This window comes from Erythrolamprus reginae, chromosome 4 (assembly GCF_031021105.1).
Source record: "Erythrolamprus reginae isolate rEryReg1 chromosome 4, rEryReg1.hap1, whole genome shotgun sequence".
NCBI lineage: Eukaryota > Metazoa > Chordata > Lepidosauria > Squamata > Dipsadidae > Erythrolamprus > Erythrolamprus reginae.
This window is the reverse complement of record NC_091953.1, coordinates 66,128,896-66,145,685: the sequence shown is the minus strand read 5'-3', so window position 1 is coordinate 66,145,685 and position 16,790 is coordinate 66,128,896.

Below are 16,790 nucleotides of genomic sequence, written 5' to 3'. Positions count from 1 at the left end.
CATACCCCAAGCTCTGGAAGTCATTCTGCATAGAAATTATATTTTTTGGGACAGATAATTTGTGCCAAGATGTATAATAGCATCAACATCACAGTCCTCACTGGCATTCTTGACTATCTTAAGAATGTGCCTCTTGTCTTTGCTGGCAGTAGCACCTGACAGACACCTGACCTCTTTCAAAACCTTAATATCCTTTCCTAAATTTACATCCCTTATAATTGAATCACCAACCAGAAGGCGGCTTCTCTTTTTGGTTACCTTGCTGCTCTTGTGTGACTGATGTGTAATATCTGATTCACACTTTCCCCTTTCCAAAATAAGTTCTTCCTCTTGGACCATAGTTCCTAGCTTATTTGAGTTATCATTATCATAACTACCGTGACCTGTTGCTTTAGTGTCCCTATTAAGGTCAGCAAGGACGCTATATCTGTTATGCTGAGACACAGCAAAATCTTTGTGTTTATGTTTCACAGCTCTCACCATGCCAAATCCCAGTTGTACATACTGCCCTTCTCCTGCAGGATTTTGGGGTAGAGGGGCAGCTCAATAGAGTGGAATGACTAAATTGGGCACCTAATTTCTGCTTGCAGAGCACAGATTAAAGATTCTAGATAGGTAATCTGTCCACGTAGACTAGTAATTTGTTTACAAAAAGGACAGTATCCAAATTTGAAACACAGCTGCAAAACAAGTATTACACCAAACTAAGCCAGTCATTTTGAAATAAAATAAAATCAATATCTCGAGTGCACTAACCCTGAATGTATTACTATTTTTTCTTTTCTTTTATATCAGTTACATCTCTTTTTGAGATCCAGTGTCCAAATATTTCCATATCATTCAAAGTATCACTCTAAGTGCTCCATAAATTAATGTAATGGCATGTTGATTTTGACAATTTTTTAAATTTCCCTTGCCTCCCATAACACTGATATGGATTTTGCCTTTTTTATTGGATAGAAGTTTCTATAAAATTGTGCATATACTGTAGTTCCTTCTCTGGTCAATTGCCAATTTAGATCGTATCAGTATACTGTATATAATGTAGAACTTTACTATATTTTAACTTAATGTTCATAATGGACTTACATAATATGAATAATTTTAATTTTTTACTTTGGACCACTATTTCTAACTTCACCCAACACCTATAAACATATTAAAATACAGATTTTTGGTGGAAAGTCTTTTGTTGTCGTTTCTTGATTTTTCCTGTTTCTTGATCTTTTCTCTTATTCCATGAACACTAAATTTGCTACTTACTTACTTACTTGCTTACTTACTTACTTACTTACTTACTTACTTACTTACTTACTTACTTACTTACTTACTTACTTACTTACGGTGTTCAGCTGTTAAGTTCCCTTGTTGTAAACAGCTTAGATCCAATGTATTTCATTTCTCCTTCCAAAACATTCTGAAAACGTATACAGTCATTTCACACATTTCATATATAGCTCCATTAAGAATTATTGAATAGATACAAGGCTTGATCTGGTGTGAATAAATAAGGACAAAAACTTTTCCTCTGTGTATTTTCCAGAGCTTTTTAGAAAAATACCAAGTAACTTGCTTAACACTGTCTACAGTAGAAAATGAAAGAATATGCCTTTTACTAAGCTGTCAGGGCAATATGTTATATCAGTAGTATTCATATTAAGCGAGCAATTTATCATGTGGTCTACATACCTATTAAATGAAAGTGTTTGTTACTTGCATAAATAAAATGTACTTATAAAGGTAACTTACTGCCTCCCAAATTTCTGCTTAGTACCCATTTTTGCCTTCCCCTTGTACTGTTGTCTACAGCAGAAGGAGGAAATGATACTTATATATCACAGTGAAAAAAGAATGGCTATATATTAAAAATGACACCAGGGTAATCCAACAATGGCATCAGATGGGATCACAAAACTTCTTGACCTACAGCTTGGGGGAAAGAGAACAGAAGAGGGGCAATAAAAAATTTCAAAGAGCTGTAGCAATTTCTCTATCATGAAGACTACAGTATAAAGGGCTAGAGTTTTTATTTTAGGACAAAAGGCAAAAGGAATGTAACAGTGATAGATAAAAGTATAAACGTGGAGGAAAAGATAGGTAGACTTTGCCCCCTTTCTACAAATTTTGAATGGGGGGGGCAGAGGGGGATTATCCCATAAAGCTAATAGTGAATAATTCATGTGCAGAATGCATTACCACAGGCTACACATTTTAATGGCTTTAAAAGTTTACTATGCTAATTCCTGCAGGATACGGCTATTCATTGATACTGTATTGGGAAGTATCAGTGTTTTCTCCAGTAATCCATATAATCATTTTGATATGATTGCAGGAGACCATTAATGGCATTTGAGTGGTCAAGGTAGAAACATAATGCTTATTCTGGTAATCTTCTGATGTGATCCAACGCAGTACTTAGGTTCTTTTATTGTTTATAAAATAGAAATACCATAAGCAGCTAAGTTTTCACAGCTGTCACAACCATCCCTTCAAAACTACTATTTCTTTGATTTGTATGTAGTATCTTTTTAATGTTTTGTTTACTTATTTCCATGACATTGCATTCAGCCTAGCAATATTTTTATTTATTTATTTATGCTTTAAATTGGGTGTCATTTAATGACTCAAAATAGATTGACATGGTGGGAAAGTATTCTTCTTGCAAATAATGTAAGTAATTTGCATATTTTGTTTATGTACAATTATCATAAAATGTGTTTGCAATTTACATGAGAATTGTGATTACCAGTTTAGTTAGTGAATGTGTTACATTTCTCTCATTTGGCCATCTGTGCATGTTCCAGCTTTAGATTAAATATGGCAGTTCTGAGAATGTCTTGGGAGCTGACAATTGTTGAGATCAAATCTCAGTTTATCAGTCCTATGATTTAGTGCTCAAAACAATTTCCTCAAAATACATGTACAGAGAAAAGAAGATTGAAACAGTAATTCTAAAATGGCCAGTTAGAGACAGCAGAAATAGAATAACAGAGTTGGAAGGGGCCTTGGAGGTCTTCTAATCCAACCTTCTCCTTAGGCATGGAGAACCATTTCAGACAAATGGTTACCCAACATCGGCTTAAAAACTTCCAGTTTTGGAGCATTTACAATTTCTGGAGGGAAGTTGTTCCACTGATTAATTATTCTAATGCAGTGGCATTACGTAAAGGAGATCATTTTTATACAATAAGGCTTGATTTCTGAATGTAGACTATGCTATAGCCCTGTAATGGCGAACCTATGCCACGGATGCCACAGCTGGCATGCGGAACCATATTTGGCATGAGAGCTATTAACCTACCTCAGCTGTAATGTGAATGTGCCTGTTGGCCAGCTGATTTTCAGCTCGGAAGCAATGGAGGACATTTTCGGCTTCCAGAGAGTCTCCAGGGGGATGGGCGAGGGCAAAAATGCCTCTGGAGCCTTGACAGGGCGAAAAACAGGCCTACTGAGGTTGGAGGCTAGTTCTGGATAGGCACTCGCGCATGCACAATAGCACACACATATACACCTTTGGCACCTGAGGAAAAAAAAGAGGTTTGCCCTCACTGCTATAGCATTTCCTATTTATATTATAGGAAAGTTTAATTTAACTTTCCTATAATATAGGAAAGGGGTCTCAAATTCAAATAATCAGAGTTCCACTCAAGGACAAGTTCATGAGCTGAAGACTTTTTATGTGTTGTTATAAAAATCTCCACAGTCCTTGATTTATGACCAAAATTGGGATCAGAATTTTGGTTACTAAATGATACAGTTATTAAGAAAATCATCGTGACCGGACCCAATTTTATGACAATTTTTACTGCAAGGATTTGTTGAGCAAATCCTACACTTGTTCAGCCAATCCAGTTGTTGACTTTATTTCAGTCAGAAGCTGGCTGGGAAGGTCATAAATTGTAATGAGGTGAGTGCTGGAAAATAAATACAAGCTGGTTTGCAAGCATCCAAATTGTGAGCACATGATTGTGGAAGTTGTATAACAATTGTAACTTTAAGATTGGGTCATAACTCATAAGTCACTTTTTGCAGCATTGTCATAACTTTGAAACAACATTAAATGAATGGTCATAGATTGAATATTACTTGTAGTAGTCAAAAATGAAAAATATCATAGTACGCATAAACCTACCTTTATTTTAACATCTTTTACTGAGAAACAGACCTATTTGTGTTTCACTTTGACCACTTGGTAAGCAGCATTTTTCATTAAGCAAAACAAAAAGATTGGGTTTTATTAATGGATTCATATGTAATATTTTCAAGATTGTATCCAGAATAGAGAAATCTAGGCAATCCAACCAAGGAGCTTTCCAAGTCCTGATTTTCTTGTCTCTCTTTGTCAATCAGAGAGATCTTCAGCACTTTGGCCTTTCTCAGCAACATCCTGAATATTTGCCATCCTGCAGCACAAGAGAGCAGGCACCTGGCCGGAGTTTGGGTAGGCTGCTTTTGCCAGCTACTGCTCTAGGCGCCGTATCGAGATTCCGGCTGCTGCACATGCCAGTTTCTTTGCTTCCATGCATGCGTGGCAGCAAAAAAACCAGTCATTTTTACCAGAATTGCGCCAGATGCGCATGCTACATGCTCCGTTTCTGCTGCCGGAATGGGCGTTTCCCACCGTTCCGACTCCTGCCCATCCCTGGGTGTACCCCTGCAACCAAAACTCGGACCTATCCAATCTAATTGGGCTGGGGCCCTTTTCCTTGATGCTGTACTTGCTGCTGCACGCCTCCATTACCCTGCTCTTTTCCACTCCTGCCGCCCCGCCCCTTGATGCATGCCAAGGTGGAATGACCCCCCACCACACCATCCACAGACATGATGAAATCTACATTGCTGTTTAGAACAAAATCCCTTAGGACCATACTCAAAGTGCATCATGGAAGGCTTACCTCCTTGCCCCACCGCAATGTGGGGTGCCTGTGCTTAATTAACCTTTTGTGGCAAGAAATGCCCACTGTCCAACCACTAGCTTTAGACAGTTGTGTCTTGAAGCCAAAGATCCTGGACCCTACGGTCCCAAAGCAGCGACTTATTCAAAGCTGCACACATCCGAAAGGCTTCATTGTATTGAAGCCAAGCAGTTCCCCAAACTCATAGTAAGCTATCAAAATAATATCTTGGTATTTTACCAGGGTGGGAGCCTTGGCCAAATCCTTCTTGATCCCCACTGAATGGTAGATCATAAAAGAGTAGAGCCATGTGCTAAGGCATTTCTCTATTTTCCGTCTCTTACGGCGATCTGTATCCTTCTCTTCCCCCTTCTCCTTCCTACCCATGTCCCTATTTAATAGTGAAAAAGTATCCACATATTCCCCCCTCCAAATTTTCTTTCTAGTGGAGGGAAGCAGGATGAAACCTAGTGGGGTGCAAGTATCCCCCTAGGGAATCACCTCAGGCCTCACTGCTGCCAATGAGTCACCTGAAACCTGTGTGCTATCTGACTCCCCAATCCCACCATATCCTGCTTCTACCGTGGACTGTGTGGCCATTAGAGGCCTGTATACCTGTGGTACCCCTCTCAGCTGATTGGCCTGGAAGGCCCCACCCAAACAAGTTTGTTAGCAAGTTTGCCCTGATCCCACGCCAACTCCTACAGGCACTGATGGTGCCATAACTGCGGCAGTATTACCCTGATCCCCAACTGCCCTCAAGGGAGTGCCTATTACCACTTTGGATTGTCTGCTTCCATTTATATATGCCATTACACAGAACTTGCCTCTGGCTGAACTTGTGGATACATGATTTATAGCATTTCTAGAGTTAATAATTATTTAATCCTCAGCATATTTTATTGCTGTTGAACTAGCGTACATTTCAGATTTGCTGTCCACACTATAATTTTATACTTGTCTGGTAATGATGTACAAATACAATTGATACAAGTGACCAAGGAAATAAAAGTCATAAGCAGGTGGTATAACTAGAAATAGACAAAGCTGTTTTTTATTCGCTAATGTTCTCCTGAATATGACAACATTGTAGTAGCACAGCACTGCAAGAAAACCCCATTGTATTTCAAAGAGTATAGTGATATCTTTTCACTATATCTGCGCCCCTCTCCCACCCTCATAGCCTTTCAGAAAGCCGTGAAGACCTGGCTTTGCCGATTGGCCTGGAGACGAGCTATACCATCTAGCTCTGGCCAAGAAGGAAATAATGTCTTATTTTTAAGGGTTTAAATTGTTTTTTATAGTTTTTAATTATTGTACGCTGCCCAGAGTCCAGAAGGAGTTGGGCAGCTTAGAAATCTAATAAATGAATGAATGAATGAAAATGAATGAATGCACTGTAGAGAAAGATAGTCTCAGAGATGTTTGAAGTTCTCCAAATCTTATTATAAAGACCTGGAGACTCTCCAAAAGTGCAGCTTAATTATAACTTATATGAATTGCAAGGAAAGTGATCTTACTAAAGATAAGATTTATTTCTTTATTTCTTTATTTGTCTTTCCCTCCGTCCATCCATCCATCCATCCATCCATCTATCTATCTATCTATCTATCTCATTTATAGGCTGCCCAACTCCTTCCAGACTCTTAATGTAGTTACATTGGATTTAAAATTATATTACATTGAAACAAATGTAGTGATATTGCTGGAGTAAAGAGATATTGCAGGGAATGAAATATCCAAACAGTTTAATGTTTCAAATCAAAGACTTCATATTAGAAAGCTGAAATTGCCTTAAGGGTGAAAGTGGTTTGTATAATCTAAAATGTGTACCTGTAGATCTGAAATTAGATCTGAAACATAGAGGCTCTCCATGTTTCTGAGAGATCCAAAGTTTTTATCTTTGAAGAATCATGATGATTCACATCTTCCTTATTTCAAACACTTCAGCTTCCTCCACCAGCATGCTAACTGGTTGCGCATGACTACATCCCTTAAGCTAAACAACTTTGAGTCATTTTCCCACGGTCCCCTGAATAAGCTATCAATGAACTGGTAATCCTTTCACATCAGTAAGCACCACTATGTTGTTTTTGAACAAACTGAAAATAAGACTGATTATTCTTTATTTATATATATATATATATATATATATATATATATATATATATATATATATATACACACACACACACACACACACACACACACACACACACACACACACATACATACATACATATAATTTAATAGAAATTAGAGAAATATATATTATTTAATACAAATTCTTAAAACACATAAACAAAATACTGTACATTAATGAGGTATAGAAAAAATAATAATAATAATACAAAGATAATGATAAAGGAAAGATAAAAAAACAGAAACAAAATGAAAAACAAAAACCAGGAAAAAAAGAAAGGACAAAGGCACCAGCATGTATATATACTGTACTTTTATAACTATAACTCTTGCTGTGCAACACGTTGGGCCTTAATTTATTAAAAAGAGAGAAACAACCCGTTTCTCTCACAACTTCCAAATCATCAACATAAATTATTAATAATCTTGTGTACTTTTACTTATCGTTATTTACCAGCAACTACACCACTTGGACGTCAGTATAAATTACCAAAAAATCCAGCTAAAATTATCAGTGAAAAATTCTTGTCTCTGCAGCACTGATGTTTTACTACGGCTTGGGAACCATTAAGACACTTCTTTTAGGCTTGGGAACTTAGGCAAAGACACCTAAAAGAGTCTTGGGAACCTTGTGTAAGATGTCCACCTTCAGGCTTGGGAATCTGTGCCAAGTGCCCCACCTGTGGCTGGACATACCTGGCTGTTGGGCATGACCTCTTGGCAATGAGCCACCATGGACCAATACATGTTTAAAGCACTAATTGACTTATACAACCATTAGAAACATCAATGGGCCCGTTTCCTCTATCATGCAACAACACGGACAAAACCCCCACATTTTCAGACCCTTATTTGAAACCTGGCCTCACCCTTCCATTTCCTTGTGTCTTATATACTTTTCTTTTTTTATTTTAAGTCCTTTTATTTCCTGATTTTCTCTTATCCAGTTCACTTCTAGTGATAGCATAAACAAGAAGGGGGAATAGTGTGCATTCTAAGAACAGCCTCCCTCAATCTGCAAGTAATCCTGATAGTCATTGCAATATGACTGAGACAATAAGCATAACAGAAGGTGTTAGACAAGGATGCACACTGTCCCCCCTCTTATTTATACTATCACTAGAGGTGAACTGGATAAGAGAAAATCAGGAAATAAAAGGACAGGATGTTCATTATCAAATAACCTCAGTAGATTGCTGTCCAAAAGTATAACTCTTTGCTTATTATGCTTATAAATATTCTTGCAACAGATGTGACACAAAATGTTCATGAATGTTTGTGTTCCAATCTCTTAAACCAGCTAAAACACCATGGTAATGAGTGTAAGAGAATTACTGCCACTAAATTATTCCATGCATCTTACTACTGATTGAAGATTTGAATTTGGTTCTTCCTAGTCTAGTATTCTAGCCATTATACCACAATTTACAATTTATAATAGTATTTATCAACTAGAAATTCAGCAATATGTCTGTTTTATGAAATGTATAGGATGACATGAATTTCACCAAAATATTTTTTCTCATAGCTTATGTTGTATCCTGAAATGGCTACCTTGTAACTCTGTAAATAGTTTGTTCCGCTTTCCAGCGCTGTCTGAGCCCAAGCAGGAAGTCGCTCCTGATTGGCTCAGACGCGGCCGGCTCTAGCTTTGGCGGGAACCGCAAATGTATAAAAGGAGCGGTTTCTCCAGGCAGAGTCAGTCGGTACTCGCTGAATTGTCACTTTGCCTTGCTGAGCTGTCACTTGTTCTCTGAGCTGAATAAAAGTACCGATTGCTCAAAACCCTGCCTCTGGGTCTACTTCACTGGCGACGAACGGACGGAAGAACATCGCGTGCAAAAATGAACAAAGTCCAGATCGGCCAGGTTCCGGAACTCTTCAATCCCGAGAAAACGACCTGGGACGAATACATGACCACCTTCGAGATCTTCCTCGAGGCGGCGGGAATACAGGACGCCGAAGCCGATCGCAGACGGGCTATTTTCCTTAATTACTGCGGCGCAGAAATCCGTGGACTGGCCCAAACGCTCACCGAACCGGAGCAAGCAAGAACCGTAGCGTGGGACGTCCTACAAGAAAAGCTAGCGAGCCACTTCAAGCCGACAAAACCGGCCATGGTTTTTCGGCATCAATTTTCCATGATGGCTCAGAAGGAAACCGAGTCGATCAACCAGTTTACAACGCGGCTTCGAACGGTACTTGCCCAATGCAAGTTTAAAGACCCGGAAGCTCGCCTAACCGACGCCTTGGTTTTCGGCATGAAAAACAGCACAGTGAGGAATAAACTCCTCACCGAAGAAGAGCCGACTCTACAAACCGTGATTAAACTGGCGCAAACCGCAGAAGCAGCCGACGCAGCGGCTAGAGAATTAAAAGAGCACGGAAGGCGAGAACTCATTGCCAAAATTGACTCCGCGTCTTCCAGCGCCGTGGAATCAGACGACCTCAACCAACCAACTCACAGCGGAGACAACTGCCTCCTGGTGCAAGACCAGCCAAGACACCTGAGAGCTACTCACCCAGCCCCCTGCGCGGGCTGCCGGGGAAATCACCAGCGCCATCGATGCCCTTTCCGAGACGCTACATGCCGCCGCTGCAACCGGAGAGGCCACATCGCCATCGCTTGCAGAGCGACAACACCGGAAGACACTTTCGCCACGCCACAATACCAGCGACCACAAAACCAGACCCCCCAATCGCGAGAAAGGAGACCGTTCCGCAACTCGGGTCAACGGAATTACTCAAACGCTAACCGCGACTACTATAGAGGTAACTCTCAATTTTCCGTGAATAACACGGCAACCAAAAAGGGGGCTAAAATTGTTATCTCATTGTTACTAAATAACCAGCCTTGCTCAATGGAGCTGGATACGGGCTCTAGATATACCATCATGCCCTGGGAAAAATTTAAACTGTATATGCCTAATGTGTCTAAGGCTGACCTAAATCAAACCTCTTTGGTAATCAGAGACTTCCAGGGGGGGGTAATCTCGGTCCTGGGAACAGCTAATGTACCTATCGCATTCAAGAATGTTAAATGTACCCTTCCAATGCTTATTGTAACGGGGGCCAAGCACTCTCTTCTGGGTTTAGCGTGGATGGAACCGTTGGGAATCGAGATTTCGGGTGTGTATAATGTTAACTGTGATAATATGCCTAACTTTGTTAAAGAATTCCCTGAAGTGTTCAGCCCCACCTTGGGATTGTACAAGGGGCCCCCTATATCATTCTCTATTGACCCCAAGGTCCCACCGATCAGACTAAAACCTCGCAGGGTCCCCCTTCCGCTTCTCCCCAAACTAGACATACAGCTGGATAAACTCATTAGCCAAGGTATCTTGGTCCCTGTGGAACAGGGGCCATGGGAAACCCCAATAGTTACACCTCTGAAGCCAGATGGTTCTTTAAGAGTTTGCGCTGATTACAAATCGACCCTGAATAAGGCACTCCAACACCACCCCTACCCCATCCCAGTTGTGCAGCAACTTCTACACTCCCTGGGGGAGGGGAAAAGGTTCGCAAAGATCGACCTGGCGCAAGCTTACCAGCAACTTCCGGTCGATGAACAAACAGCAAACGCTCAGACAATTGTAACGCACAGGGGGGCTTTCAAATGCACGAGGTTACAGTTTGGGGTAAGCATAGCCCCAGGAATATTCCAGAGCATTATGGAACGCCTATTGTCAGGGGTAAATGGGGCCATTCCATACTTTGATGACATCTTAATTGCAGGGGAAAACCAGGAACAAGTAAACAAAAGAATAAGGGAAGTACTTAAGAGGTTGCAGGACAAAGGTTTAAGGATCAAGCCTGATAAATGTGTCTGGGGAACCAACAGTATAGAATTCCTAGGATATAAAATAGATAAGGAAGGTATCCACCCCACAACAGAGAAGCTGAGAGCAATTAGAGAAGCCCCAGAACCACGAGATAAGAATGAGTTGCAGGCATTTTTAGGCCTCCTTAATTTTTATTCCGTTTTTTTAAAGCAGAAGGCAACAGTAGCAGAGCCTCTCCATCGTTTACTCCAGAAGGAAGCCCGCTGGACATGGGGGAAAACTGAACGTGAAGCTTTTTCTTAAATAAAGAATTTATTAACTTCTAAAAGCGTAGTAGTCCAATATAGTGCTTCGCTACCCATTAGACTCACGTGCGACGCTTCGCCGTACGGCATAGGAGGAGTCCTAGCTCACGTTCTACCTAATAAGACAGAGGCCCCGATAGCATTTTTTTCAAGAACCATGACCAGCACAGAGAGGAATTATAGCCAGTTAGACAAGGAGGCTCTAGCATTAGTAGCAGGGGTAAAGAAGTTTCACAATTATATTTTTGGAAGAAGTTTTGAGCTAGTCACTGACCACAAGCCCCTACTAGGTCTGCTAGCCCCCAACAAGCCCACTCCACCTTTTATGTCTCCAAGACTAATCAGATGGGCTCTTTTCCTCTCAGGGTATCAGTATGAGCTCACCCACAAGGGGGGAAAGGAAATCAATCACGCAGACGGCCTCAGCAGGTGCCCCATAACAGACTTAGTGGAAGACCCTGTTCCTTCCACAGATGTGTTAATGATAGATCTCGAGGAAAACCCACTAACCACAGCAAAAGAGGTAGCTGCACACACGCAGCAAGATCAAATCCTTAAACAAGTGGTGAACTGTGTTCTTAAGGGATGGCAGAATGATGTTGTGAAACCTGAATTGTGTGATTTTAAAAACAAAAGACTTGAGTTATCGTATGTAAAGGGTTGTCTGTTGTGGGGAGATAGAGTGATCATCCCCAAGAACCTAAGGGAAAAGGTACTCAAAATGTTACATGTGGGTCATCCTGGGATTGTCAGGATGAAGAGCTTGGCAAGGGGGCATTTATGGTGGCCAGGGCTGGATGCTGATATTGAAAATTGGGTTTCAAAGTGTGACCCGTGCCAAGAGTCACGGCCTAGTCCCCCCAAAACAACTCCGGCTGAGTGGGAACAGCCTGCTGGTCCTTGGTCTAGAATCCACATTGATTTTGCTGGCCCGGTGGGGTCCCAGTATTTTTTAATAGCGGTTGATGCCTTCTCCAAATGGGTGGAAATAATAGCAATGAACAATATAACCACAAGTGCCACCATCAAGGTATTGAGTAGACTGTTTGCATCCCATGGTTGCCCAGATATCTTAGTGTCTGACAATGGGCCTCAGATAACAGCCAGGCAATTCGAGTTGTTCTTAGATGGCCTAGGGGTCAGGCATGCCCTCATCTCACCTTATTCGCCCTGGGCTAACGGATTGGCAGAACGTTACGTTCGGGTGGCAAAGGAGGCATTGCGCAGGTCAGGCCCTGGGGATGTGCAACAAAACTTGGACCAATTCTTACTAACCCAGCACATTACCCCTAACTCACACACACATGTAAGCCCTGCAGAGTTATTGATGGGAAGAAAGTTGAGGTCACCACTAGACAGGTTAAACCCAAGGTTCTGTGTCAATAATAACCAAATGTGTGTAAAACCTGAAAGAGAAATGTATTTGGGACAAAATGTATATGTAAAAAGCTTTGATGGAAATGTAAACTGGATGAAAGGAATTGTTGTTAAGCAAAATGCACCCAAGACTTATATTGTAAAATTGGAGGATGGTCGTTTGTGGAAACGACACATAGACCACATTCGAAAGCGAGCAGAAAATCAATTGCCACAAACCGCTGACATGGACTCTCCCCCTTCAACAGACTTTAGTACATTGCCCGAGCTAAGAAACACGCAAAGAGACTTATCGGGCCAGGGGGAACCATCCAGCGACGCCGAGCCATCCTCGTCCTCCGAAGCCTTCGTTGGGCCCGCCAGGCCAAGTCCGCCGCGCCGGGAGAACAGCGGCGAGCCATCCTCCACAGTCGGTGGCGAAGGAGAAATTGAACTGCGCAGGTCAGCGCGAGCTCCTCGGAGGCCCCACCGATTGGACGACTTTGTCACATGGCTGTCTTGATGGATGTGTCCAACTATGAGGGGAGGGGTGTTGTATCCTGAAATGGCTACCTTGTAACTCTGTAAATAGTTTGTTCCGCTTTCCAGCGCTGTCTGAGCCCAAGCAGGAAGTCGCTCCTGATTGGCTCAGACGCGGCCGGCTCTAGCTTTGGCGGGAACCGCAAATGTATAAAAGGAGCGGTTTCTCCAGGCAGAGTCAGTCGGTACTCGCTGAATTGTCACTTTGCCTTGCTGAGCTGTCACTTGTTCTCTGAGCTGAATAAAAGTACCGATTGCTCAAAACCCTGCCTCTGGGTCTACTTCAGCTTATACATTTGTTAGCAAATATTAAATATGCTTGAGCTTTTATGAGACTTACTAAAAAGATAAAATTCATTTTAAGTGAAATATTGTAGATATGTTTATTGCTTTTTGACTGGCCAGATTAACATGATACAGAAAATGGTCCTAGAGTAATAATGCAAGTAATTTTTTAAAAATTGTGAATAGATCTTTTCTCATTCTGATTCAGAAAGTAGAGAATACCATAAATATATAATTTTAAACATAAAATTTAAGCAAATCAAAATATAATACATTGCCTAATTTTTAAGTAATAAACTTTACAAATAAATAAATAAATAAAGTTTAAAACAAAACTAAATGCCAAGAATTAGAGTAACCCATAAACGTGAACCAAAGTTCAGTGAACAAGACATATTTAAGATGCAGAAAGTTTTCCCCGTTCAGATTCTCCTATCTTCATGAAATACAAGTGTAAGGAAGTCGCCCCAAATTGAAATATTTTGACAATTGCATTTTTGTGCTGAGACCTTCCTTGAAGAGGTTGTTAAAATCATTTTGCTTTAGCTGGATCTTTTTTTCAGCTCTGTTATATCACCTAGTTATTTCTGCTTTCATTCCCTATTTTAACAGTTAGGAAGTTGGAAGGAAGCCATGAAGCCTAGCCTCCTGCTCACAGCAGAAATCTAATGCAAGCCTCTTCTTTCTTTCTTTTTTTCTTTCTTTCTCTTTATTCTTTCTTTCTTTCTTCCTTCCTTCCTTTCTTTCTTTTGATTTATAGGGAGGCCTTCTCCAAACAGACTTAGGGTGGATTGCAAGGATAAAAAGCACAATAATAAAATACAATATAAAACCCCAGCAATAAACAGCTTCGTACATTCATAGCAGCGCCGTTTTTAAGGACCTTTGGCAAGGCCATGAGGGTGGAGACCATACGAATTTCTGGGGGTAGTTGGTTCCATAGACCTGGAGTGGCCACAGAGAAGCCCCTTCCCCGCGGCCCCCGTCAAGTGACATTGCTAGGCTGACAGGACCTGTTGGAGGCCGACTAATCCACCGCTGGGATGTATGAGGCAGAAGATGGTTCCACAGGTAATCTGGTCCTAAGCCATGTAGGGCTTTATAGGTGATAACCAACACCTTGAATTGCTTTCAGAGACCAATCGGAAGCCAATGCAGCTTATGGAATGATTGAGATACATGGGTGTATCTAGGTACACCCATGATTACTCATGCAGCTGCATTTTGGATAAGTTGAAGTCTCCAAACATTCTTCAAGGGTAGCCCCATGTAGAACGCATTGCAGTAATTGAGCCTTGAGGTGATGAGGGCATGAAACACTGTGAGTAGAGACTACCTATCCAAATAGGGCTGCAACTGGCACATCAGAGACAGAGCAGCCCAATTTGAACACATCAATAAAAGGAACCAGACACCTCTTTTCCTCTTCTGGAAGTCCAAATCCACTGACAATGATTCTTCAGCTTTTCTTGATATACCAACCATAAAGCCAGTATGATTATGATCAAGAAGGATTGACTCTATGTCCTCTCTTTGTCTATCATTCTGCCTATTTTTAATCTAAGACATTCCTAATCTAAGGTCATTTCTTTCTGCCTTTCTTCTCAAACACACATAAACAGAATACATGTTTTGGACTCTTTTTCTAACAAAATGTAGTTAGATAGGGGTAAGACTTTGCTTATAATAAAAAATAATAATCTCCTTTCTGTTATGATATAAAATCTGATTCACAAATTATTTCTAAAGAGAGAAACATTTAGGAATACTCACAATCGCACACTGAAATATTCAACTTCCAACAAAACTGTTCTTACTATTCCTAACATTTTATCAGACTTTGCCTCCATATAATTTAAATACATTATTTTGTTTTCTGCATTCTATAACAAAAAAGAACAAAATGTGACCTTTATCTCTGTGACTATCTTTCAGATATTGGAAGAATATATTATTATATCCCCCCTCAGTTCTCTTTTCTCAAAGCTAAACATACCCAGTTCCTTCAATTTATTTCATAATTTTTATTTATCTACTCAGCTGCCTTTCTCTGAACTGGTTCCAATATCTCTAAATCTTTCTAAAAGTGATTATTTCTAATTTACTTTAAATATAGCTTTTCACTAATAGACAAAATGCAGAGTTAAAATAAATGCAACCTAATTTTCTAGGTTATCCCTATTGCCTGCTTCCCTTATCAACAATTACTCTTTTTGGACATGTTTTTCATCACATAGTGAGAAAATGTCTATGGCCACATGATAAACTGGCTGAGGCAATGGACACGTTACAGCTAACAATCATGATTGCATAATCTCGTTGCAATATTCAATATCTGTCTGTATTCATTGCAGAAATAGTATTGAGAGATGTAGACAGAATTTTCTTTAGCAGAATTTAGTAACACGCAGACTGATTTGAACTACTAAATTTGAAGCCCAGAAGAATTCCTAAGACTACTGAACAGTACTACGTTCAATTAAAACCTCTTCAATATATGAGATACATTTATTAGCCATGCCTGAAAATCTCAATTGTTTAGATATATTATTTGAAGTTCCCAAGTCTGTCATTAATTTTGGCTCAGAACCAAAACATTGTATAGAGATAAATACTGTGGGCAAGCAACATGGAACAATGAGTTACAACAGTCTCTTTTAACTAAACTTAGATTTAGATTAGATTTATTGGATTTATATGCCGTCCCTCTCCATAGACTCGGGGCGGCTCACAACTTAATGTTCTGAAGAAGATTAAGTAGATATCCATGATCTTTAAAAGAGATTCTTTACAAAATATTGTTTTCTGAGTCTTTTAGAGATAATCTGTGGGAAGGACTTGGTTTTAAATTATAGACTGTTGCTTCATTTGACCCTGTGTATACTGACATGACTCTGCTTTGCTTTAATATTCATATATTTGTAAATAAGGAGTTGGAAAAAGGATAACAGTTGGAAATGTGAATGTTCTTATCCTGTTATGCTGTAGACACGCAACAACATATTCTTATGGTACACTTATAGCTTTAATTTTTCTACATTATAGTTATAATCTTTGATTTGATTATGTTTATTACCTTTTAAGTAAATGGCATATTGGGAACACAGCCCCATATACTGTACTAGTATGCTTTGTATAACTGGCTAACCTTGCAAATGATAGACCTTTTTATAAATATCTCACTCTCCTGAGGTTGCCTTTTTCCCAGTGTCACAGCTAATTAACTTCTAGGATAACGATGGGAACTATTTTCTTTCACCATCCAAACATGGGCCCAAAAGCAATGATTGAACTGAGGAAGCCTCCCCTGCAGCCCCCGCAGATCCGAAGCATACAAAACAATTGGTGTGTGTGCAGAAGGCATAACTAATGCTGGACAACCATCATTTGTCTGAGCTCTGAGGTTTGTGATGGGATCATTTACAATATCTAGTATGGGAGGGAGAAAAAAAATTCTCTTGATTTGTTTTGTTTTTTTAAATAGC